The following is a 26,612-nucleotide window of genomic DNA, read 5'->3' as shown; positions in this document are numbered from 1 at the left end:
TTTTTAAAAAAACAAGTCAGAGATTTGCTCCAATATCACAATAACAGCGTTGACGAATAATTAATCTATCGTTGGTGTAAAATCCTGAACGTTTTTGTTCAAATTAATGAGAGAAGAAACAGAAATGTACCTCACTGCCTTTCTGAAGTTTCCCACCAGAGGAAGTGACATCGCTCGGTGCAGGTGTCATGCGTATTATTAAGTCTTTATGGATTTTATGCGGTTTTTATAACAGAGTTGACAAGAACATTGGGATGGATAAAAAATATATATTTTTTATGACTGAAATTTCACATGTAATACAGAAAATAGACTTTCTATAAAATCAACTGATTTTTATAACAGTTAATAGAATAAGCCTCAAAAAACAGATTGTTAGACTGAATCACTTCCTGCTTATTCAAGTTGAATGGATGAATCAGGAGTCGAAGACAGCCAATAATGTGGGAGGAGGGGTGGGAGTCATTTAGTTAATGTTTTATGGATAAATTGGGTCTAAAATGTACATCAAGCATTGCTGTTGGTGAAAGCGTGTCATAATTGTTCAAAACTGATTCAGTAAAGATTTCTCATCTCATTATCTCTAGCCGCTTTATCCTGTTCTACAGGGTCGCAGGCAAGCTGGAGCCTATCCCAGCTGACTACGGGCGAAAGGCGGGGTACACCCTGGACAAGTCACCAGGTCTTCACAGGGCTGACACATAGACACAGACAACCATTCACACTCACATTCACACTCACGGTCAATTTAGAGTCACCAGTTAACCTAACCTGCATGTCTTTGGACTGTGGGGGAAACTGGAGCACCCGGAGGAAACCCACGCGGACAACATGCAAACTCCGCACAGAAAGGCCCTCGTCGGCCACGGGACTCGAACCCGGACCTGCTTGCTGTGAGGCGACAGCGCTAACCACTACACCACCGTGCCGCCCATTATTATATTATATTATAGTATTTAGTGGTGGCATGGTGGTGTAGTGGTTAGCGCTGTTGCCTCACAGCAAGAAGGTCCTGGGTTCGAGCCCCGTGGCCGGCGAGGGCCTTTCTGTGCGGAGTTTGCATGTTCTCCCCGTGTCCGCGTGGGTTTCCTCCAGGTGCTCCGGTTTCCCCCACAGTCCAAAGACATGCAGGTTAGGTTAACTGGTGACTCTAAAGTGAGTGTGAACATTTCAAATGTTATATTTAATTTCTTTCATAATTTCATTAAAATTATTCTCTTCTGATTCTAATTTGGCCTCATTTTCTATCAAATGTGCTTCAGAAATGAAAGGACAGAAATTACTGTCCTGAAAACATTAAAATTGAGTTCTCCAGTGAGATTTTTTTTTGTTTATTGTCTCTAGACTGAGAAGAGTTTAGAGCTGCTAACTCATTGGTTAGGACTTCATTGCCAGGACAGAAGACCATGGCAGTGTATGTTTATGTCGGAAGTGACAGATGAATTAATTAACCAATCAGATTTTGATTTATAGTGGGAGGGACCAAAAATTTATCACCCTCGGCCTTCTCAAAGGCCAATGCGAGCTTAACCGTGAGTCAGCACCATCAGCACAGCAGTGAAATCACCTTCCAGCCAGTGTAGCGTTCATCAGTAGTGTTAGCAAATGCTAATAAAGCAGTCAAGCCAGTGCTATCTATCAAGAGCAAGTAGCACAGGTTAACGACCGAGAAACTAAGGCCCTGTCCACACGGCAACGGATTCAGGTGACTCCGATACAATTGCTTATCGTTTAGGCCTGGCGTCCACACGGCACCAGCGTTTTGGGTGCCCAAAACGCAATCTTTTTGAGAACGGGTTCCAGAGTGGAAAGATCTGGCAACGTTGCCATTGTGAAGTCGTCTGGATGAGTAGAATGGATTTGTTTACGATGACGTCACAACCACATGACTGTGAGTGCTTCACGCCGGGTAGAAGTGTAACGAACTCGATGCGAGTTGTCAACAAATCCTATAACTTGGTTCATGAAACGCGCTTACAAAATATTTTCACTGTGAATATTTATTGTGTAATGGTGCAAAGTGAGAGAGAGAGAAAGAGAGAGAGAGAGACTCTGCCCTTAGGGCAGAGTCAATCCCGCCAGCAAAAATAGGGAAAAAAAGGAGCAATCTCACCTCTTCAGATGATGGTTTAAGTCCGACAATACATTCCTCAAAAAGGGCGTAGAAGAGCAAATTAATCCATCAACGTGTAGCATTCAATTTATTCCGGACCATTAAAGACGCCGCCTTCCACGTAGAATCATACGTCATCCTCGCCGCCATATTGGATAGGTCAAAGCGGAGAATAAAGATTAGCTGCGTTTAACTGTACCAACAGGTTTGCCGTCCAAACGAGATCACATGGGATTACCTTTCACAGGTGAGACTAGAAAAATACTTTTCATTGTATTTGGTCATTATAATGTAATTTTACGAACAGATTTTCCTGACTTTGTGGCTAATATGAAGTCTCGCGCATAATAGTTTATGCGCATGCGTCCTTACTTCTTCTATTGTTCTGGTGTCTCCGAAGGGACCGTCTTACAGCGCCCCTAGAGGTGTGGCATGTGTATTGCATCGTTTTCAGCAAGCGTTGCGTTGCCATATGGACCTGATATTTTACTGATCGTTGCCCATTTGGACGCGATATATTTTTAAATAACATCTCGTTGCCGTTGTCGTGTGGATGTAGCCTAAGATTTCTGTCTCCAGACTCCATGCATGCTTGCCACAGTATTTTTCACTCCTACTTAAGTATTCATTTCCCTGTGTAATTTACTTAGTTACTTTTTAAATCAACACTGACAGCTACATACAACTGAGCGACCTGGCAGCCTACCACTAATCCCTCGCAAAATCCTTTGCCCTGTTGCTTTTTTTGTGTCTGGCTAAGTTTTGGCTGAGCTCAAGTCCCAGCTTTAATAGTAACAGTTCACCACTGATATTTATCACTTCAAAGCAGAGAAATATATAGTCAGTGTTATAGATTTAATAGTGTGTAAGAAGTGCTACGCTGCAACCTCTTGCTGTGGAAGAGAAGTGAAGAAGAGAGTGTAAGCAGGTTGGAATGGATGGAGGAGAAGAGGATATCAGGAATGATTTGTGACAGAAGGTCGCCAGCAAGAGTGAAAGAGAAAGTGCAAAAGCCGGTAGTAAGAGCAGCAGTGTTGTACGGTTTGGAAACAAAAAGACAGGAGGCTGAACTGGAGGGAGCAGAGCTGAAGATGTTGAGATTCTCACTGGGAGTGACAAAGTTGGATAGGATTTGAAACAAGAATGTTAGAGGGACAGAGGGACATGTATTGTCCTGGAGACAAAGCAAGAGAGATGGGATTGAGATGGTTTGGAGACATACAGAGGAGAGATCCTGGGTGAATGGCTGAAGTACCCTTGAGCAAGGTACCTCACCCCCAACTGCTCCCCAGTTGGCTACTCTGGGTATGTTGTATGTCGCTCTGGATAAGAGCATCTGCTAAACACCTGTAATGTGACCTAATGTAGGCATCAGTAGTTCCGTTGCAGTATCACCACATCACCATTTACGTCACAGCCAGCAATGTCACGACCAGTCATGACACGTTAATCCAATGGTTCTAATTCCCACTGGAACCGTGGCAAAGTTTATTATTAATATTCCTAGGTCACCAGGAGATAGATTAATGTTTCGACACCAGCAATTCAACACCACATGACACCATTACAGCATAATAGTTATAAATAAACAGTTTTCAGTGTGAGTGTGAATGGGGTATCGGAGTTGAGGAGACCATCCTGAGTTTATGAGTAGGAATTCCCAGTTGAGGGGTCATTTTCTTTAGTTTTTCCTAGTTGGAGTGTGGAAATTCCAAGATATGACTTAAAAAATGCATTCATGTTGAGCAGCCCATATGTCAGCTGAATGAATGATGTTCAAATTAAAATTAAAGTGTAAAATAAGTTTTGCATTTATAAACCTGAAAGCACCATGTACTTTATATCTTTATTTACAGAGTCTAAATGTTAGCTAAATAAATAACTTACAGTCTCAACCTTCAGCAGTCAAGCCATTATGACAGGCTTGTAGTACTCGAGTTCAGGACTCGTGCCGTAATTTTAAGGACTTGTGACTTGACTTGGACTTGAGCACTGATGACTCGGACTTGGACTCGGACTTATGCATTAACTGCATTCGGACTCGTAATTTATAGACGAGGACTCGGATTTTTTCTTTATTTTTTGTAACATGCTATAATAATTTGGCGTAAGATATTTATATCTATATTAATTTTATACTAATTTTGTGCAAGAGAACACACATTTGCCTGTTCATATATCATGTTCAGGAACAAACTAACGTTGATGGCGCTAAAATGCCTGGAGAGAACGCTGCTAGGATTGTCCGCTTTGCTTATACAGAATTCTCGTGCAGTGGGAAAAAAATACAATGCTCCAAAATGTGTTCCATATGTAGAAGAACTATCAAGGAGACGACGGGGACAACCTTGAACTTCAATCGTCATTTGGCGAGATTCCACCCAGAGAAGGAAGTGACATGCTATGTTCATTGCTCTGTTGATAGTGGACGGGGCTTGCTGAGCGATGAACTAGCTAGTGTTAACCCTCTCTCATGTTATTTGCCCTGTTGATAGTGGGCGGGGCTTGCTGAGTGATGAATTAACTAAACACCTTTTAACTAAAATGGTGCAGTCGAGCAGGAACGTTAGTCCAACACAGTAGCAGAGACGCTTTCACATAAAGGCAGCAACAGCCACCGTCAAATGGTGCAGTTGGAGTCATGTTCTTGGACTTGACTCGGATCAATAGTGGACTCGACTCGAAATGTTCTTTAATGACTTGGACTTGAACACTGGGGATTCGAGATTGGACTCGGATTTGAGGTTTAATGACTCGACTACAACACTGCATTATGATAACTGAGGCCTCTACCATTATTGGAATGTATGCAAAGACAAAGGTATACAACATAAAGCCGAACATCATTCAGGGCCCGTTTACACGAGGACGCTGTCGGGTAAAAACGACTAAATATTTTATCGGGAGTGCCTTTCATCTACACGGGGACGGCGTTTCCGAGGCTGAAAAACGGAAAAAATTGAAAACGCCTTCCAGAGTGGATAAGTTAAAAACAGCCCCCGTTGCATATCCGTCTAAACTACCCAATACGCGAAACTCTGCTCGGATCTGCTCACGTCGGGTACGCGTTTACGTCATACATATGTCATATACTGTACATGCCAGCCTGGGAAGTAAGAAAGTAAGTAAAAAAGTAAGAGCATGTCTGATTACATCGATCCAACGGACCTTCAAGCTGCTCTGGCAGCTTTAATAAACGTCCAGGAGTCCTTCGAACATCTATACCGAATCTGCACATATACCGTTAATGAACAGAGGCGGGCATAGTATGCTCTTACTTTTTTACTTACTTTCTAACTTACCATAGCCAGAGTAGTCAAAGTTTTCGCGGCGCAGATGTGCAGATCAGACAAGACGGAAGACGTCGCGCATGCGTGCAGACATAGCGGAGGTCTTTCACAGCATCACCTAGCCGCCTGGCATGCACATCCAATTGAATTCCACACATTTATGCGTCACCGTATAGACGCAGATTTCCTCCTTGAAAACGGTCGTGTAGACACGGAAAAAAGTGAGAACGAAAACGGACTTTTGTGTTTTTGTTTCAGACCGTCCCCGTGTAAAGTGGGCCTCAGTGTAGGCAGACTTTAAACGCAACAGACGTGAACAGTCCAGTCCTAATAATAATTGAGGAATCTTCAGTTCTAAGTCATGTACTACATAAAACAGCAATAAAGTCATTTCACAAATTATGACATAAACTTCCAGCATTGCTTCATTAAGGATTTATGTAGTTCTTAGTAATGTGTTATGAAGAGTCAGTGTAAATACTATTTTAATACTGATATTGATTAGATACTTGCAACCATCAATCTTTTTACAAATCCTTTTATCACAGTTTGTGCAATTAAGAAATCATGAGGAGTCAAAAGGTGATCCCACCGCTAAAATCAGTCGGAAAATGTAAACGCTTCAAGCTATTGATTCACGTGATTTTATGTTTTGCTAAGACTCCTCTAGCAGGTTGCTGACCCCTGTTTGGCAGGGAGATGGGTGAGAGCCAGCTTTCACATACAGGACCCAGTGAGGAGTGCCAGCATGGGGGTAATTAAAACAAACTAGCACTGCTTTTTCAGGTCCAGCCCCAAACAAATGTCAGCTCGCTTGTCTCTTCTATACATCCGGGAAGGGGTGAGGAAGAATGCTGTTGTCAGCAGGCCCCAGAAACAAGAAGGGACATTTGGACCTGGAGATGGAAAAAAAATCCTCCCAGGATCACTAGGACGTGACAAAACCTCTGAGCTGTGAGAGGCAGCGTAGCCTCCCGTTGCACTCATCGGCCATCTTTGTTTGGTTAAGCTCTTAGAGCATGGCCACTTTCTCGCCTTGTCAGTGTTTGTTCATCCTTCTATTTCAGCATTAATCTTCTTCCTCTGTCCTGCAGAGGAAAATTCCCAGCTGTTGTGTCAGCAGAGGGGGTGTAAAAGCACCTCTCGAGTACACAAACATGAAACAATATACGAGCAATTGCTTGGTTGGCATGTATGGATAGCAGAGGTGAGGTGGTGAATGGGCAGAGGAGCTGTCAAAATCAGTTTGGCATAGACACGCTCAAGACAATTAACATGTTGGACAGGCTCAACTGAGAGAGCCATGCTTGGGCAAACAACACACACTCAGCAAAAACATGTGCTGTCGATGATCTACAGTATATACAGCCAGGGGGAAGCCAAGGGATATGTCAAAGATATAATCACGGAAAATAGTGTGAAAATGTCACTGATGATGTTTGAATGACTGAAATATTCTACAGTGTTAATGATTTCCTTTGAGATGAACTGAAAATGACACTCCCCTTTTCCTAAACCTGACATATTTTCAGTCTGAGCTCACCAACATGACCACGCCATATGCAAGATTATCAGGGTTAGGACAACCTGCGTTAGCCATAGTGCCTGCAGATTTTATTACTACTTTCAAAAAATCTCATAAAATTGGTCAAATCTGTTAGATCAAGTTAATATTAGCCATTACTTTACAGGCATTTAGCAGACGCTCTTATCCAGACCAACAGGCAACACACCCACAGCAGAGGGTAGCAACAGGGAGTTATGCCGCTTTTCCACTACAAACGCGGCTGAGTCGGGCTGAGCCGTGCCGTGCTGAGTCGAGCTGAGTGGGGCTGTTGGAGTTGCATTTCGACTACAACCGCGCTGAACCGTGCTGGCTGGAAGTGGGTGGACACATTGGGTGGAGTTAGCAAAAGTGGGTGGACGTCAGGTGATGTCGTTAAGCAGTGCAAACAGTGACATCAGTGAGCTTTTAAGCGGTAGTCTCACAACCCGAATAGTAAACAATAAACATGTAGGACATGGAGTCGTTAGTGTTGCTGGTCTTGGTGCTGTGGCTTGTTGTCACCGACAACGCCAACAGATACTGGCAATAGCGTATAGATGAGGTGAGGCGCATAAGGCTTCAGAAATTCTCGTAATTCGTAATTCTTCTTCTTCTGGGTTTGCGGTGTTTACAGATCCCAGCACGCTCACGGGGCGTGTGTGGGCATGTGAGGACACTCCTCCTCACCAATCAGTGCACAGGGGAGTGTCTGCTCACGCCCCCAGCCTCACTCGGCACGGTTTGGCTCACTTCAGCCCCACTCCAAAACGGTGCGAGTTTTAGGGGCTAAGCAGGGCTGAAGCGAGCTGAGTCGTGCTGGTTTTTGGTAGTCGAAACGCGAGCTGTGTCGGGCTGAAGTGAGCTGAAGCGAGCTGAAGTGAGCTGAAAAAGGGTAGTGGAAAAGGGCCATTAGATGCCTTATTCAAGGGCACTTCAGCCATTCCAGGGAATTGAACTGGCAACCTCTTAACCCCAAAGCTGCTTCTCCAACCTTTAGACCATGGCTTCTCCAAGTTGCATAACTTAAAGCGATTAACCAGGAAATTTTGAAATGACGGGGTTATGAAATATCATTATACATTAATATAAGATGTTCTAGATGAAAAAATTAAGCGGACTTTGGCTTAAAAAAACATGTTAAAGTTGTAACATTAGTCCGTTGGGCCATTTGCCTGGGTGCGGCCATACTGGATTAGGCAGATACATTGGATGGATGTATTAGGAGACGAAAATGAGGGCGGAGCTGCATGACATAGGATTCCACACGTCTTCTTCATTCCATCCTGGATCCAAGACGTTTGGCCGAATGGCTTCATCAAGTAAAGCGAGAAAACTTTTCTCCTGGAAAAAGCAGCGAATTGTGCAGTGAGCATTTTACAGAAGATTGGGGATTTGTGCAGGACTTGGATGAAAAAAGTCACTGGGAGGACGTGAGACATGAGGCAGAAATGACAGCTGAAGCCAGACGTGATTCTGACTTTGTTTCACCACAAAGCGCCGACACTGGCAGCACAACAGCACACCGTGTCACGCGTCAAATGAATGGAAGATAAGCAGATAGATATATATTTTTAATAAACAGGCAATAAACTAGCCACTACTTGATTTTGATTCCTTTTCTAATCCTGCATTGCCATAATTTTTGTTGAGAAATGCAAACAAATTAACCAAGAAGTCACACTAGACCATAATATTATACTATAGTCTAGTATAGCATGCACTTGTACACCTCCACTGTGCTCGCGGAAAATGACATCACGCACGATGGAGTTATGGCGGCCTCCCTGACAAAAAATAGTCCCGTCTATTTTCATCACTTTAGTGGTTATATCGTTAAAATTCAACATGCAACTTTTTTATAAAGGACAGACGTAAAGACAGACTTTTAGCTCAGTTTGTTGATTCGTGAGATATTTTCTTTAATGTATGTTTGTATATACAGTATGTGTTGTAGGTTGAGGTGCATATCTTGTCGATTGTTGTATAGAGTCAAATTCCTGTCTACACTTTTGTCACCTTCTTGATCTGATCCTTTAACAGACACTGTCGCAAAGCAATTACAGAATTCTGACTGTAACTCTAGATCCCTAATGAGCAAACCAAAGGCAACAGTGTCCAGGGGGGAAATCTCTAATATGACGTGAGGAAAAGACCTTGAGCGAGACCAGTCTCAAACAGGAACTCATCCTCTTCGTGACAGCACTGGATACAGTGATTATAAATCATTCCTATGGACAGTTGTCAAAGACTAAATGACATCACACACATTTTTTATAATCACAGAAAATGTTCCTAGTTGGAAGACATCCAAAATATCAAAACATTCCAGTTTATTTTAACACTCTATGCCCATGTACCCCCGGAGCTGCAGTTTTATCTAAGAGAAATGCTGCTCAACAAAATGCCAGACAAAACAGACTGGGGTTGAGATTGAGAGTCCAAACAGATATTGGAAAGCTATTCCACAGATATGGATTTTAAAATAAAAAAGGAATGCCCCCTAGTGTAGGCATCATCATTCTAGGTACTAATAAAGAGCCTGCACAGTTTGATCAAAGCAGTGGATCATAACTGACCAAAAGCTTTTTTTTTCTTTTTGTTGCAATACAGACCTTTTTTTACAGCTTAGAAAGTGCTCCTTATATGAATTTCAAAGACTATCAGTTGAGTTTGATGCCATTTATGAGCTTGATAAACTTACCAGTTGTGTATTTGAAAGTGCCTGTCTGCTTATTCTAGCTTTTCTTTTAAATGGAACATTATAGAAAAAGAAGAAGATTATCTTGTGTGATGTAAAATGCTGAATCTAAGCAGTCATTACATCATGGCGTCAAATGGCCAGCTGTCAATAAAGCAGGCTATAGTACAACCCCAATTCCAAAAAAGTTGGGATGCTGTGTCAACTGTAAATAAAAACAGAATGCGATAATTTGCAAATCATGGAAACCCTATCTTTCATTGAAAATAGTACAACAATAATATAGCAAATGTGGAAACTGAGAAATGTTTTTTTTTTTTTTTTAAATATATACTCATTTTGAATTTGATGTCAGCAACACATTGAAAAAAAGTTGGGACAGGGGCATGTTTACCACTGTGTTGCGTCACCTCTACTTTTAACATCACTCTGTAAACGTTTGGGAACCGAGGAGTCCAATTGCTGGAGTTTTGAAAGACAAATGTTGTCCCGTTCTTGCCTGATATACAATTTCAGTTGCTCAACAGTTCGGGATCTCCTTTGTCATATTTTGTGCTTCCTACTGCACCAAATGTTTTAAATGGGAAACAGGTCTGGACTGCAGGCAGGCCAGTTTAGCACCCAGACTCTTTTATGATGGAGCCATTCAGTTTTAATATGTGCAGAAAGCAGTTTGGCAATGTCTTGCTGAAATAAACAAGGCTTTCTCTGAAAAAGATTTTGTCTGGATGGCAGCATATTGCTCTGAAACGTGTATATATTATTCAGCATTAATGATGCCTTCCCAGATGTACAAGCTACCCATGTCATGTGCACTAATGCACCCTCATACCATCACAGATGCTGGGTTTAGAAATGTGCACTGATAACAACCCGGATGGTCCCTCTCCTCTTTAGCCTGGAGGACGTGGTGTCCATGATTTCAAAAAAAGAATTTCTACTTTTGATTCGTCAGACCTCGGGACAGTTTTCCACTTCGCCTCAGTCCATCGTAAAAGAGCTCGAGCCCAGAGAAGGTGGCGGTGTTTCCGGATATTGTTTATATCTGGTTTTAACTTGCATTTGTGGATGCAGTAATGAACAGTTTTCACAGACGATGGTTTTCTGAAGTGTTCCTGAGCCCATACAGTGATTTCCACTCCAGACACGTGTCTGCTTTTAATGCAGTGTCTCCTGAGGGCCTGAAGATCACAGGCATCCAATGCCAGTTTTCAGCCTTGTCTCTTGCATACAGAGATTTCTTCAGATTCTCTGAGGCCCTGTCCACACGGCAACGGATTCAGGTGAATCTGATAAAATTGTTTATCGTTTCGGCCTGGCGTCCACACAGCACCGGCGTTTTGGGTGCCCCAAAACGATATTTTTTGAGAACGGGTTCCAGAGTGGAAAAATCTGGCAACGACGCCGTTGCGAAGTCGTCTGGATGAGTAGAACGGATTTGTTTACGATGACGTCACAACCACATGACTAGAACAAGCAGCACTCTCGCTGTTTTGTATGAACCACTGCATTGCATTCACTTTTGTATACAGCTTTTCTTTTAAATAAACAAGTAACTGAACCATTTCTTGAATTTCTTTTTTTTATTGGATAAGACTGCTTTTCAAAATGTTCACACACAATATAAAAAGTTATATAAATTATATACAAATGTTTTTCAAAATGTTCACACACAATAAGAAAATTAAGTTATATAAAACTATGCACACTAATAAAACTAATTTGTACACACAAAAGGCACGATTTCCTCGCGTAGTCGCAGCCATCTTCTTCTTGTTGTTGTGTGTTTGTTCCTGTGAGTGCTTCACGCCGGGTAGAAGAAGGGGTTTATGCGCATGCGTCCTACTTCTTCTGTTGTTCTGGTGTCTCCGATGGGACCGTCTTACAGCGCACGTAGAGGTGTGGCATGTGTATTGCATCGTTTTCAGCAAGCGTTGCGTTGCCATATGGACCTGATATTTTACTGATCCGTTGCCCATGTGGACGCAAATTTTTTTTAATAAAATCTCGTTGCCGTTGTCATGTGGATGTAGCCTGAATCTTTCAATGATATTATGTACCATAGATGATGTTATCCCCAAAGTCTTTGCGATTTTAGATTGAGGAACGTTATTTTTACCTTGTTGCACTGTTTGCCCACACAGTCTTTCACAGAGCGGTGACCCCCACCCCATCTTTACTTCTGAGACACTCATCCTCTCTGGGATGCTCTTTTTATACCCAATCATGTTACTGACCTGTTGCCAATTAACCATATTAGTTGTTGGGTGTTTTTTTTTTTTTTGCATTACATAACTTTTTCAGTCTTTTATTGCCTCTGTCCCAACTTTTCTGAAATGTGTTGCTGACATTAAATTCAAAATGAGTATAATATTTTTCATAAAACAATGAAATGTCTCAGTTTCAACATTCGATATGTTATCTTTGTACTATTTTCAGTGAAATATAGGGTTTCCATGATTTGCAAATTATCTCATTCTGTTTTTATTTACAGTTAACACAGCATCCCAACTATTTTGGAACTGGGGTTGTAGTCAATGTGATGGTTCCATGCAGTAGTAAAGAAAAGTGCATATATTATGACAAAGATGCAATTTAACTGAAATGAAGCCATGTTTCGGAGGCATGTTAAAGCTGTGTTGGGAAGCCATGGCTAAAGAATGGTTAGAGAAACAGCTTTGGGACCAAAAGGTCACTGGTTTGATTCCCTGGACCAGCAGGAATGGCTCAAATGCCCTTGAGCAAGGCACCTGACACCCAGGCTGCTCTGGGTATGTCGTATGTCGCTCTGGATAACAGTGTTTGCTAAATGCCTGTAATGTAACGTAAATGAGGTAGTGATCAGATATCATTTCAGACTGGGTTTGTATGACCCTGCCAGATGTTCTTGTGGATCATCAGAATTAATATAGGCTCTGATTGTTACTGGTTTTTGTACAGAAACAACTAGATTCAAGAGGAAGTCTTCAAATTCTTGTAAATACATATAAAACCTACTTCATTTTGATAGAGAGGCTCTATATATGTGCAATAGATGGATGGACTGTTGAAGGACCGTCCTTACAAGGATGGCAGTGTCCCTGGATAGAAGACCTGTCCTTTAAAGGGCCTGCTAGGGGTTGTGGCCAAATACCATGTGTGACTCCTGATCTCCCTCAACCTCATCGTTGCCTCCAGTCTAAACAAATACGCCACTTGCTGAGGCCTGGGCCCTGCTCAAAAATATAGATCTTCCATTTTTAAAAGTAAGCACACAGTCTTTATAGCCATGCCTGAGACCACAGTTGCTCCACTTTGATTTATTATACTTATATTTACAAGGATGCCATCTGAGAATGATGTTGGAGTGAAAAAAAGAAGACTTGTTGCAAAGAATGCAAACTGTGGAAAGCCAACAAGGCAGTAAAACTTCACGCCAGAAAAAAAAAACATTAAAAAGTTTACTGGTTATTTTTCTCCAACTCTTATATTCTTGACATTTCCTCATGCTTGAGTTATGGTGCCAAAATAAAAACTGGTGTGGCCAATTCCATTTAAAATGAGAATCTGAAATAGTTTTATGGGACATCTGGAAAAAATGGATGCTTTTGCCTTCAAGAAAACAAAACCAAAAGAAACTAATTTCTTCAACTGCTACAGAAACATGAATTTATGCTGCTTCTTAACAAATAAATCACAATCATACAAGTTCCATCTGAAGCCAAAACTAAATGAAAAGTCGAGAGAAAAGTATCATGAAAGTCCTACGCTATATTTGTGAAATTTCTAGTGTGCCTCATATTGAATATTTACGAAACAGGCCCTTTGGGGGAAAAAAGACCCACTCAAATAAAGTGTAGCAATTGGTTTGGTTTCCGCTGCTTGTATTTTTAAAGAAGCTTCATTGCCTACCCAATAAAGGCAGACATCAGAGCCAGCTCCATGACTATAACCTCAGGGTGTGTTTCTCTGAAAACGTCACAAAATGGTGAAGTAGTTTTGCACAAAGGGACAATTAAAGTGGTTTAAACACCCTACAATTGCTGTTCGGAGTATCTGCAGGACTGCACAATGGAGGAAAGGAAACCAGTCGACCATCCTGATATTTAATGGAGACACTGATGTGAGCAACGTGTCTGAGATCTCATCAGCGTTGTCATGCTTGAGAGGTCAAAATAACACTTTCTACTGATCAGAAATCAGTGAATAAATATAATTCAGGATCCAGAAGGATTATAATATCAAGCATTAGAGATGTAACAGAATATAAATGCATTATTCAGAATGAACAGATACAAATAAAAGACGAATTTTTTTGCTTGCATTGTTTCCAGAAATGATAGCAAGGCATCTGGTTGAGACAAGGGGTCTGCATCAGGATCCCTCAGAACACAACTTAAAAGTCAGACAAGAAGGTTTTACTTCCATGCAGGCATAATATGACGTTCATTACCATGCAGGGCATTTACAGAGTTTATTCATTCACCCTTAGGCCAAGTTTACATTAGACCGTATCTGTCTCGTTTTCTTCGTGGATGCACTGTCCGTTTACATTAAAACGCCTGGAAACGCCGGGAAACGGGAATCCGCCAGGGTCCACATATTCAATCCAGATCGTGTCTGATCCGGTGCTGTGTAAACATTGAGAATATGCGGATACGCTGTGCTGAGCTCTAGCTGGCGTCATCATTGGACAACGTCACTGTGACATCCACCTTCCTGATTCGCTGGCGTTGGTCATGTGACGCGACTGCTGAAAAATGGCGCGGACTTCCGCCTTGTATCACCTTTCATTAAAGAGTATAAAAGTATGAAAACACTGCAAATACTGATGCAAATACTGCCCATTGTGTAGTTATGATGGTCTTTAGGCTTGCCATCCTTCCACTTGCAAGTGGTAAGTGACTTGCGCACAGCGGCTCAGTCCCGAATCATTGCTCGTGTGCTTCACTTGCGCGCTCTGTGAGCTGCGCAGGGCCGGAGTGCACACCCTCCAGAGGGCACTCGCTGTTCAGGGCGGAGTGATTTGGAGTGCAGCCGCTGAGGAGGAAGCGATGAGCCGCACTGACACATTTCAACTTACGTGCCATGTGATTAGCGTATCCGTGTATTGGCGTTGCTATATGCACGCGAATTGTGTATTGGCGTTGCTGTGTGCACGCTAATCGTTTTTAAAAAAGTTAATCTGATGATCCGCTGATACGGTCTAATGTAAACCCCACCTTAATAATTGCCTGCTCAGTGTCACGATGGTTTAAATTAGGCTATTAGTTTGTTTTAGTGTGTATTAGTCCTGGGTATGACTTTAAACTGCAACCGGTGGTGAGTCTCAGGTCCGGGAGGACTTGAGTACTGGGGAAAGTGGAGTTACCCCTTAATCACCATTGCTCCCAGGTCCGATCTGACCCAGAGTGGTAGCACCTGTCTGGGTTCCAACTATGGGTTAAATAGTACATCACCAATAAGGCGCTGGCAGCAGGGCGCTTTTCGGTGCAGTGTGGCAGATGAACCCAACAGGGCCAACCTGATGGCATGCGGAAGACCCGCTCAAATGGCCAATGGATGGCATCACTCGGCAAGTCAGTTGTCACTGCGGGGCAACTTCCATACCCGTCAGGTCTGTGGCACTTTTGTGCACCACTTGGCATCAGGTCTGGAGGTCCAGAGAGACAACACGTTGGGGCATGACACCATTTGTCTTACCTTACTGTGTAAGGCGCTTCATTAGGAAAGGAGAATAAGTCTGGTGTACTCTGGCCCGGGCCTCGCAACCCATCTGTGTTTCTGCGCATCCTAATGAAGCAGTCATCATCACTAGCGATGGACAGCTGACGACTAGTTTGTTTATATTTTGCGAAATAGAAATGACTATAAAGTATAACGGGAAGGTAGAAACAAAAATAATAACTGTAATAAGCTTTTGGTCCCAGAGCTGCTTCTCTAACCATTAGGCCATGGCTTCCCCAATATGAAAACATGAAACTAATGGCCCTTTTCCACTACCCTTTTTCAGCTCACTTCAGCTCACTTCAGCCCGACACGGCTCGCATTTTGACTACCTCAGAGCAGCACGACTCAGCTCGCTTCAGCCTCACTCAGCACCCAAAATTCGCACGGCTTTGGAGTGGGGCTGAAGCGAGCCAAACCGAGCCGAGTGGGGCTAGGGGCGTGAGCAGACACTCCCCTGTGCACTGATTGGTGAGGAGGAGTGTCCTCACATGCCCACACACGCCCCGCGAGCACGCTGGGATCTGTAAACACTGTAAACCCGGAAGAAGAAGAATTACGAGAATTTCTGAAGCCTTATGCACCTCGCCTCATCTATACGCTCTTGCCAGTATCTGTTGGCGTTGTCAGTGACAACAAGCCACAGCACCAAGACCAGCAACACTAACGACTCCATGTCCTCCATGTTTATTGTTTACTATCCGGGTCGTGAGACTACCGCTTAAAAGCTCACTGATGTCACTGTTTGCGCCGCCTAACGACATCACGTGACGTCCACCCACTTTCGCTAACTCCACCCAATGTGTCCACCCACTTCCAGCCAGCACGGTTCAGCGCGGTTGTAGTCGAAATGCAACTCCAACAGCCCCACTCAGCTCGACTCAGCCCAACTCAGCCGCGTTGGTAGTGGAAAAGCGGCATAACTGGTAACCTAGGTGGTGTAGTGGTTAGCACTGTTGCCTCACAGCAAGAAGGTTCTGGGTTCAAGCCCAGTTGCCGACAGGGGCCTTTCTGTATGGAGTTTGTGTGTTCTCCCCATGTCTGCATGGGTTTCATCTGGGTGCTCTGGTTTCCCCCATGGTTCAAAGGTTAGGTTAACATAGGGCGGCCTTGGTCTGAAGTGCCCTTGAGCAAGGTATATCTAACCCCTAGCTGCTCCCCGGGTGCTGTAGTATCACTGCTCACTGCTCTGGGTGTGTGTGCGTATGTTCACTGCTTCAGATGGGTTAAATGCAGATGATGAATTTCACTGTGCTTGAGTGTGCATGTGACAAATAAAGGCGTCTTCTTTTTCAAACTGATATCTTGTTTGAGAAATTGCTTAAAGCCTGGATTTTAAGTGTAATTCTAATTTGTAAGCAGTATAGAATAAGAGCTCACGGTGGATGATAAACACACACAAGATGAAAATACGATTTTTTTTGTCCCTTGTTTGACATAATTCCAGTGATATATTGATCAGCTTCCCTCCTCCCCTTCCCATTTGCAACAAAAGGACTTTAAATGGCACATTTGCATGGTAAAATATGAGCTTTACATTAATCAAATAGATACATTTGCATAAAGCCAAAGCAATGAATGAAGTCTATATCGCCACAGTGCTCCTATTCTGTGAGTGTGTACGTCTCTGTCCACCTCCTGTCTGTTTGTTTCCGCTCTAGACTGCCCCAGTCGGTATGTCTATATTGTTCTTCTCTCTGTCATTCACCCACATCCAGCGCCTTTGTGTTTTTTCACTGTCTATCAAATCCATTCCTCACAGAGCCCTCATGCCTTGACAGAAAGTTGTGACATCTTTGTCTCTCTCTCACACACACACACACACACACACACACACACACACACACACACTAGCTAGGTCACGTGCTGGTGACTCATAAGCATTGCCTTAAAGAAAGTCACTACTGTGCGACTATTTTAAACAAATGACCTGGCTGTTGTAGGATTATTTTAAACAAACGATCAATTTTTTTTTCATCTTATAGAGTTGAATTATTTTATATTTGTATTTGCACACTTAACTGAGCAACAGGATAATAAATCAAGAAGATTAGTACTTGTCAAATTCTACACTATACACTTCTTTTTTTTTCTTTTTTTTACACACACACACACACTGTACAAGTAAGCTTGACTTATCCCTGGGTGTGAGTCAGAGATACAAGTCTGAGATCCATGAACCGGCCTGGGGAGAAAATGAGAAGCTCTTGGATCACTTTGCATCCTCAGCTAGATGACATGCCTCATCTCACAAAGCTGAATGAGATTGACATCTCAATGCAGGGGCCGGTGCCCGTCCTTTACAAGCACCATTTCACGGCTTTGTCCTCTACCCAAAACGGCTACCACCTCCATCACTTCCCCCAAACCCATCCAGCCAGAACCCAACCGTGCCTCTTTATCATCAGACGCTCACATCAGGTTGGCAGGAGGGGGGTGTTGGGAGGTCCCCTCATTATACCCCGCTGGCCTTCAATTGGCGTCAAAACCGGCTTGTTCCATATACTTAGCTTTTGCATACGAATGGTGAGGCTATTGTCCGGCACTAAATGCACATGAAATCTGTCTGGAGGTGCAATCAAAAAAAATTTTTTCTCTTTCTTTCCTCTCTTTAATAAACTAATTAATTGGACAGCTCTGATTTACAGGCGGAAGACATCTTCAGCGCTTAATTTCGTTTGTTTTGTATGCTTTCCCAATACCGTGCCAAGCATCTGACGTGTAATGATGAGATGTTTATAGTATTGCCAAGAGCACAGCGCAGCCGTCCCTGGGCCACTTTATCCCAGAGCCAGATGAGATTTCTGGCTTTTGTCTCTGGCAGTAGCTAAATAGATTCGTCCAACTGGGACAGCCTGTTGCCAGGGACACACGTTCATCATCTAGCCCTCAGGTCAGCCCTTTGCTCTGGTCCAGACGGCAGACGTCGCACCAGGATCGGTCACTGATCGTATACACCATGGCGGCTCAGATCTCAGTTTGTGGAGCCCTAAGCTGCTGAAAAAAAAGGTTTCCTTCACTTTTATTCACTGCTATAAAAGTTTACCTTATCCTCCAAAAACCCCACAGCACTGCAAAAACAACAAGCAACATTTCCTGTGCTGATGTTAACTCTTGATTTTGAAGGTTAGTCCTGGGCGTGACAAAGACCTCGATTTATGATTAGACAGAAAAAATTGATTTCAGAAGGGAACGTTTAAAAGCAAGCAAGGGGGAAATCTGGAACAGCTTTATCTCTGGATCCTTTGACATTTTTTTCAGAGTTAATAGTTTTCAACAGCATTGTACAGAAAAGACCAGGTCTGCCCATGCAGGACGGACACACACACACAAACACAAAGACAGTCAGTTTGAGTGTTATCGATGGATCTTGAATAGTTAATTTCCACAAGCAATGCTGGCGCAAATTATTACTCTCACTCAGGGTCTTTCTTCATTGTTATTCCTCTTATTATTATTATGTTCCTAACATTTTTTTAGGACGCTATTTCTCCCTCAGTTTTCAAACAATCATCACCAAATTTCACATGACGAATACCTCTGGGCTGAATTACATTGCTATGACTTTTGGTACTGATCTGGATCACTGATCCGGAATGATCCATGAAAATCTTTTTTTTTTCAATCACTTACAACTCTGTCAATTTTCATGATTTTTTCAATCAGGTTTTTTTTTATTTTATTTTGTTCAGGGAGGCAGGGAGCAACTTTTCCTCACTAAGCGTCATTCTCTATCTCTTACTGTTCCGGATCTATAGGGTACAGTGACCAGAGGTTCTGGTTTGTAACAGGTAGCGCAAACTACTGTGACTTTAGCCACAGTCTCTGTCTCGTTTAAATACTTTTTGCTTTATTCCACCATTTCAGAAATCTAATATTAATCTGTGAAAAAAAATGTATTCTGTAAAGGTGCACACACATTGTCCAAAATAGTGGATTGAGGCATATTTTCTTTATGGTATACCCCATGGTGGGCATTGTCCATCTGTCCATCTACTCTCACTTTCACATACATACAACTCAAACTGCCTGGCTCCAGCCCACATGCCAGGCACCTTTGGGGCAGAGATCCTGAAGGGAACTTCATCTCCCGGCTTGGACAGCTGTCATCCACCCAGTGTGGGTTTATTTGTTCCTGGTCTCCACTGCGTTCCTCACACAATGTCCAGATCAAGCCTCTGGTTTGTGGCCAGTGGGCTCCCAGCAGCCCAGCTGCACATCAAGCCTCTCATCTCGCCTTGGTTATTCCTTTAATTAGACACTTGGAGAAATAGCTCCTGGAGAGACACCGCCGCATTTCCAAAAAAGCTTGGCCACATTCACCAAGCAGCAACCTCCACCCCCCTTTGCCCTTTCTCCTTTTCTCCACACCCTTGTTGAGGGAGGTGGCAAGCTGTTCTGCGAGCCCCCAGCTCATATACATAATCCTACTCTCTCCCCCACCGCCACCATCCTCTCTTCCTGCCATCTCAATGGCGCTTCACTCCTTCAGCCCAGAGCGGCTCAAAAGGAGCCCGCGCCTCCTGCTACAACGGGCCCGTGGGCGCAGTGAGAAAATGAAGACCTCTGCACCCCTACAAATCCCCAGGAATTTCTCATTAAGAGCAGGTCCTGGGCCCATGAAGACCCCTGGGTCCCCCCACACACATTCCCCTCCCTACCAAAATGTCTGAAGAAGTTGACCCTCTTGCTTGGAAGAATGGACTACTCGAGTCCCTGTGTGTGTTATTCACCTTGCTCCCATTCTCCGCATACAAGAGGCTTTCCCTCACCAACGGTACTTTGAAAACCCTCAAGACTTCCTCTTTTTTTTAGGCCACATTTTTAATATGTGCGCAATGGAAATACCTTCATTTAGAATTTGGGGTTTTCTTTCTTCCTCTCTCTCCTAACAGAGGAACCTCGAGTTTGTTCTGATTTTGACTTGACTGCAAAATATATTTTATAACAAGCAAGTGTTTTATTCATAAAAGCAAGAGTATGTGTTATTAAATGTATAAATTGTCTTACATTACTTTCTTTGCAAGGTTTTTATTTATTTATTTATTTATTTATTTTTTACAAGTAAGCATGAGAAGCCTCTTTGGACTCCTTCGTCCAGACTAGTGGTGCGTTTATGAAAGAACCAGACTTAATACTAATATGAATAAATTCACCTTTATCCATGTATTGTACTGTCAGAAACAGGGGTACGGTAGGAGTCCATTTCTGTACCCCAAGGTACAATCTACACTAATGTACTCCTTAGGGCTCATTATTGGACCTCAAGGTAAATGTGAACCTTTTTAGGGCCAAAAAGTTACATATACGGTCCTAAGCAGTATATAAAGGGTACAAATAAGTACCTTTATTATTATTATTATTATTATTATTATTATTATTATAATACATTCCTTTCGGGTGTTCATCGCGTCTTTCTCTTTCAAAATTCTCTCAAAATCTTCTGTATTTAACGAAGCAAACCTGGCAACAAACGATGTTTGTTTACAAGTTGTCACAGTCGCTCACTATTGCAGAAGTTTTACATCTCTGATTTGTCTCTTTTCCAGTTTTTCGATGTCTGTTGGTATGTTTTTCTCATGTAAGTATGTGTGAAGAATCTCTAATGAAGTTTTGCAATGAAGTAATGAAGTTTCATCGTGTCTTTCTCTTTGACAACGAACAAAAAAAAATGCTTCTGCACATGCGCAGAAGAAAACTTTCTCAATGGATATTCACATCAGCTCCAACATATGACATCTCGTTGTCTTGACAACCATGCAATATCGTAAACCATATTCAACGCTCATTCTCCATTGGGTAGAGTGACATAATACACGTAGGATAAGCGATATGCTAACAATATTGCATGCTATCAAACCAAATTAATGAAACTCACTAGAAGGGAATAGAACATGTTTTTATTTCATGGAAAAAGTGTCCTGTATGGATAATAATATACTTTATTTTCTAAGAGTGCGTTGAGAGTACTACTGAATGGTTTCTAGCATGTGACGTACATACAGAGAAGTATTAACTCCATCTAGTGGAGAAGGGTCTTTTCTGCCTGTGTTTCTGACTAAACTTGGTCCTGAGGAGCAAATTATAAAGCCATGCTGTATTTAATATTTAATTCCAGCAAAGGGAAAAAACAAACAAACATCAAAGCTGAATTAGCTAAAATGGTCTGAAAGCTTCACACTCTTTTTGTAGTTTATGGATTTTACAGCATGAGCTTTTTTTTTTTTTTTTAATATAAAAAAATTTTATTTAGAGACCAGGAAGAAAGGCTAACAAAGTGAAACCTGAATCTGGGCCTCTATAGTTTGGATTGTTCCAGTTGTTTGGTTACGTGCGGCATGAAGAATACAATTTCCTCTACCACACACAGTAAAATTATATGCATATTTCATTCACTCTGTGATTAAGCTTCAGCTTTGCTCAGCCTAAACTTAGATTCTTGCAATGTATTCAGGCAGCATTCCATGGAAAACTGAGAAACGAGGATGTATAACATGAAATATGCTTATTATGGTCTTTGCCTCCTCCAAGGTTTTTAACTCACTGCTTCAGTTTAGTCTGTTTTGATGGACACCAAGGACTCTATAATGAAATGATGGAAGAAAACCCAGTGCTTCAGTATACTGTGTGCTTTTCCTGTGGTTTCATATGGAACTTATTTTATGTGTTATATTTACGTTTGTCAACAACAAAAAAGTTTCAGATCATCTTTAGTCCTTTTGAAATGTGAAAGCGATTAAAGAGCAAAGGCAAAACTTCACAGAAATCATGAAACTTTATTTCCTTTTTAGTTAATTTTATTTTGTAGTGTGTGTGTGTGTGTGTGTGTGTGTGTGTGTGTGTGTGTGTGTGTGTGAGAGAGAGAGAGAGAGAGAGAGAGAGAGTTTACATATTTTAAAATATCAAGTTCATGAGTTCTGAACAATATTTACATGCTTTACCTGGTTTAAATGTACCTTTGCCATGCACAATGAACTGAATCAAAGTGAACAGAATTGAATCAAATCAAATGGAATCAAACTGAATCAAATTTAATTGAAATGAGAAAGTGTGAGTGAGAAACAGAGCTGTCACGAGTGGAAACAGCTGACAGCTGGGAGAGTTACGGGTCAGGGATTGGGGAAGAGTGTGGGATCTCAGCAACACACACATACACACACACTAGGATTACAATGACAAGGAAAGAAAAAGGACAATAAAAGTTAAAAGCTTTCTATGAAGTGAAGTTTATTTCAGGGTTGAATTTTTTTTTAATTTAATTAAAATAAAATGAAGAGTCTTGATCATGGTTCTACCAGATTTTCAATCAGGGAATCTTCAGGAAAAGTTTCAGGCACTCCTTCCCAAAAGAAAAATCAACCATAATACAAGAGAGAACAGTTGGAGGTTTGGAGATTGGGGATTTGATTATTTGGAAATTAGAAGACACAGAGATTGGAGATTTGATTATTTGGAGATTGAAAGACCTGGAGATTGGAGATATGGAGATTAGAAGACCCGGAGATTGGAGATTTAATTATTTTGGAAATTAGAAGATCTGAAGATTTGGAGATTAGAAGATATGGAGGTTGGAGATTTGGTCATTTGGAGATTGGAGTTTTAGAGATTTGGATATTTGGAAATTTGAAGACTGAAGATTGGAGATTTGGAGAATGAAGTAAGATTAGAAATGAAATTGAGATGAGGAAATGAGAAATCTAGAGATTTGGAGCTTGGAGATTTGGAGCTATTTTTTGACACACTTAAATTATTGCCCCATTAGTGTTCCAGATGATTTTGCCCTGAAAGCAGGTAGTAATATGTTTTTAACAGGAAGTAACCGAAGGTATTTCCCTTCCCTTGGCTAATTCGGGTTCCAGGAGGGATCAGAAATGTATAACATCTGTACTGAACTTTACACATGGTTAATAAGAACTGCCACTACCTTCTGAGTCCACAGTAAAGTTCTGCAAACTAAATATCACACTTTAATGTCACAATGTATGTGATATTGGTTTAAATGAGCATTCAACTGAGTTTTTTTTTCATTTCTGTTGAAGTCATGATCTCTGGATGAGCATCAAAACAGTTTCCAGAAGAGCAACTGAACATATTAATTGAATTGTAGCGCCCCCTATCAACCAAATTTATTGTTGCATTCGCCTTCTCCACTTTTAACATTTTCTCATGTAACAGGACAAGAAACGTATGCTTTCTCAAACATTATCAATCATCAAACATCAGAATGGGGAAAAAATGTGATCTCAGACTCCCGGCAGTGTCTGGAGTTTAAACAGAATGCCGTGGGAAAACATCCAGTCAGCATCAGTTGTGTGAGTGGGAACGTTTTGTTGATGATAGAGGAAAGAAGAGAACAGAGGACAGACTGATTTGAGCCGACAGGAAGGCTATGGCAGCTCAAATAACCACTCTGTACAACCGTGGTGAGCAGAATAGCATCTCAGAATGCACAACACATGGAAAACCGAGGCAAGTACGCTACAAGAGCAGAAGGTTCAACTCCTGATGCTACAGCGGGGAGGCAGGATTGCTCACAGTTCCTTCAGAAGTAGAATAGAAACAAAGCCACCTGGAGTCCGGGGCTAAGGGAAGTCTTGTCAATGTTTTTATTGCAAACATAATTCAGTTATGTTAACCCTAGATCACGTCTTGACTCGATCTCAAATGGTGGTCTTGACTGCAGTCCGAATTCCACCCACCTCCCAAAAACATGTCAATACTTTGAGACTATTTTGGAGAAAATCCACCTTAAACTTTCCATTTACAGATCTGTGGTGGGTTTCCCAAAAGCCTCTTAACGCTAAGAGCATCTTAACTAGGAGAGAGAGTGTTCATTGTGCTGTGAGCTGTACCATTTAACAATGATCTTTGTGCTACGATGCTTTTGGGAAACTCAACACTGTACAAAAGTCTTAGGTACATGTCAAGAAATGGTATCGATCAAAAATGGCTTAAAAAATAATGAAATGAAATGTTTCAACATTTAAAAAAAATACTATAAACAGTAATCAGTAAGCTATAATAAATGAAACAAAGTGAATATTTGGTGTGAGATGACCCTTTGCATTAAAAAAAAAAATAGTCTGAGGTCCAGTGAGTGCAGTTTTATAAGGAAATGAGCTGTAGGTTTTACTGAGCATCTTACAGAACCAGCCCCAGTTCTTCTGGACACTTTGTCACACTCGCTTCTTCATTTTGCACCAAAATTGTGCACCAGCAGCCTTCATTATGTTTTCTTTCTTAATCTGAAAAGTGCTGGAAAATGCTGCTCAAATACAAACTTTTTTAACATTCTGTAACATGTGCTGGAAAACGAACGTTTGGAACTCTAAAATGTTTTGTAATGTTTTGACTCAATAATGTAGAAGTCATAAAATAGAAATCTATAACAAAGTTTGTATGAAAAAAAAAACCTTTTGCACAATACTGTATGTCCAAATGTTCCTTTGTCATGCCAATAAAATGCAATCAAGTGAGTCAAACTGAATCGAATTGAATCGTTATTTGACTTCTCCTGGTTTATTTAATTTCCACGATGGCTGAAAGATTTATAACATCTGTAGAACAGCTGGCAGTTCTTGAGGTGTTCACCTATATGCTGTAGATTACTGCATACTTAATAAGATCTGCCAAGTTTAAAGTACAACCCCGATTCCAAAAAAGTTGGGACAAAGTACAAATTGTAAATAAAAACGGAATGCAATAATTTACAAATCTCAAAAACTGATATTGTATTTACAATAGAACATAGATAACATATCAAATGTCGAAAGTGAGACATTTTGAAATTTCATGCCAAATATTGGCTCATTTGAAATTTCATGACAGCAACACATCTCAAAAAAGTTGGGACAGGGGCAATAAGAGGCTGGAAAAGTTAAAGGTACAAAAAAGGAACAGCTGGAGGACCAAATTGCAACTCATTAGGTCAATTGGCAATAGGTCATTAACATGACTGGGTATAAAAAGAGCATCTTGGAGTGGCAGCGGCTCTCAGAAGTAAAGACGGGAAGAGGATCACCAATCCCCCTAATTCTGCACCAAAAAATAGTGGAGCAATATCAGAAAGGAGTTCGACAGTGTAAAATTGCAAAGAGTTTGAACATATCATCATCTACAGTGCATAATATCATCAAAAGATTCAGAGAATCTGGAAGAATCTCTGTGCGTAAGGGTCAAGGCCGGAAAACCATACTGGGTGCCCATGATCTTCGGGCCCTTAGACGACACTGCATCATATACAGGCATGCTTCTGTATTGGAAATCACAAAATGGGCTCAGGAATATTTCCAGAGAACATTATCTGTGAACACAATTCACCGTGCCATCCGCCGTTGCCAGCTAAAACTCTATAGTTCAAAGAAGAAGCCATATCTAAACATGATCCAGAAGTGCAGACATCTTCTCTGGGCCAAGGCTCATTTAAAATGGACTGTGGCAAAGTGGAAAACTGTTCTGTGGTCAGACAAATCAAAATTTGAAGTTCTTTATGGAAATCAGGGACGCCGTGTCATTCGGACTAAAGAGGAGAAGGACAACCCAAGTTGTTATCAGCGCTCAGTTCAGAAGCCTGCATCTCTGATGGTATGGGGTTGCATTAGTGCGTGTGGCATGGGCAGCTTACACATCTGGAAAGACACCATCAGTGCTGAAAGGTATATCCAGGTTCTAGAGCAACATATGCTCCCATCCAGACGACGTCTCTTTCAGGGAAGACCTTGTATTTTCCAACATGACAATGCCAAACCACATACTGCATCAATTACAGCATCATGGCTGTGTAGAAGAAGGGTCCAGGTACTGAACTGGCCAGCCTGCAGTCCAGATCTTTCACCCATAGAAAACATTTGGCGCATCATAAAACGGAAGATACGACAAAAAAGACCTAAGACAGTTGAGCAACTAGAATCCTACATTAGACAAGAATGGGTTAACATTCCTATCCCTAAACTTGAGCAACTTGTCTCCTCAGTCCCCAGACGTTTACAGACTGTTGTAAAGAGAAAAGGGGATGTCTCACAGTGGGAAACATGGCCTTGTCCCAACTTTTTTGAGATGTGTTGTTGTCATGAAAGTTAAAAATCACCTAATTTTTCTCTTTAAATGATACATTTTCTCAGTTAAAAATTTGATATGTCATCTATGTTCTATTCTGAATAAAATATGGAATTTTTAAGCTTCCTGCATTCCGTTTTTATTTACAATTTGTACTTTGTTCCAACTTTTTTGGAATCGGGGTTGTAGACAACAAAGTACTGT

Source organism: Neoarius graeffei, chromosome 12, assembly GCF_027579695.1.
Source record: "Neoarius graeffei isolate fNeoGra1 chromosome 12, fNeoGra1.pri, whole genome shotgun sequence".
NCBI lineage: Eukaryota > Metazoa > Chordata > Actinopteri > Siluriformes > Ariidae > Neoarius > Neoarius graeffei.
The sequence above is the reverse complement of the archived record's forward strand: the minus strand, read 5'-3'. Positions refer to the sequence as shown.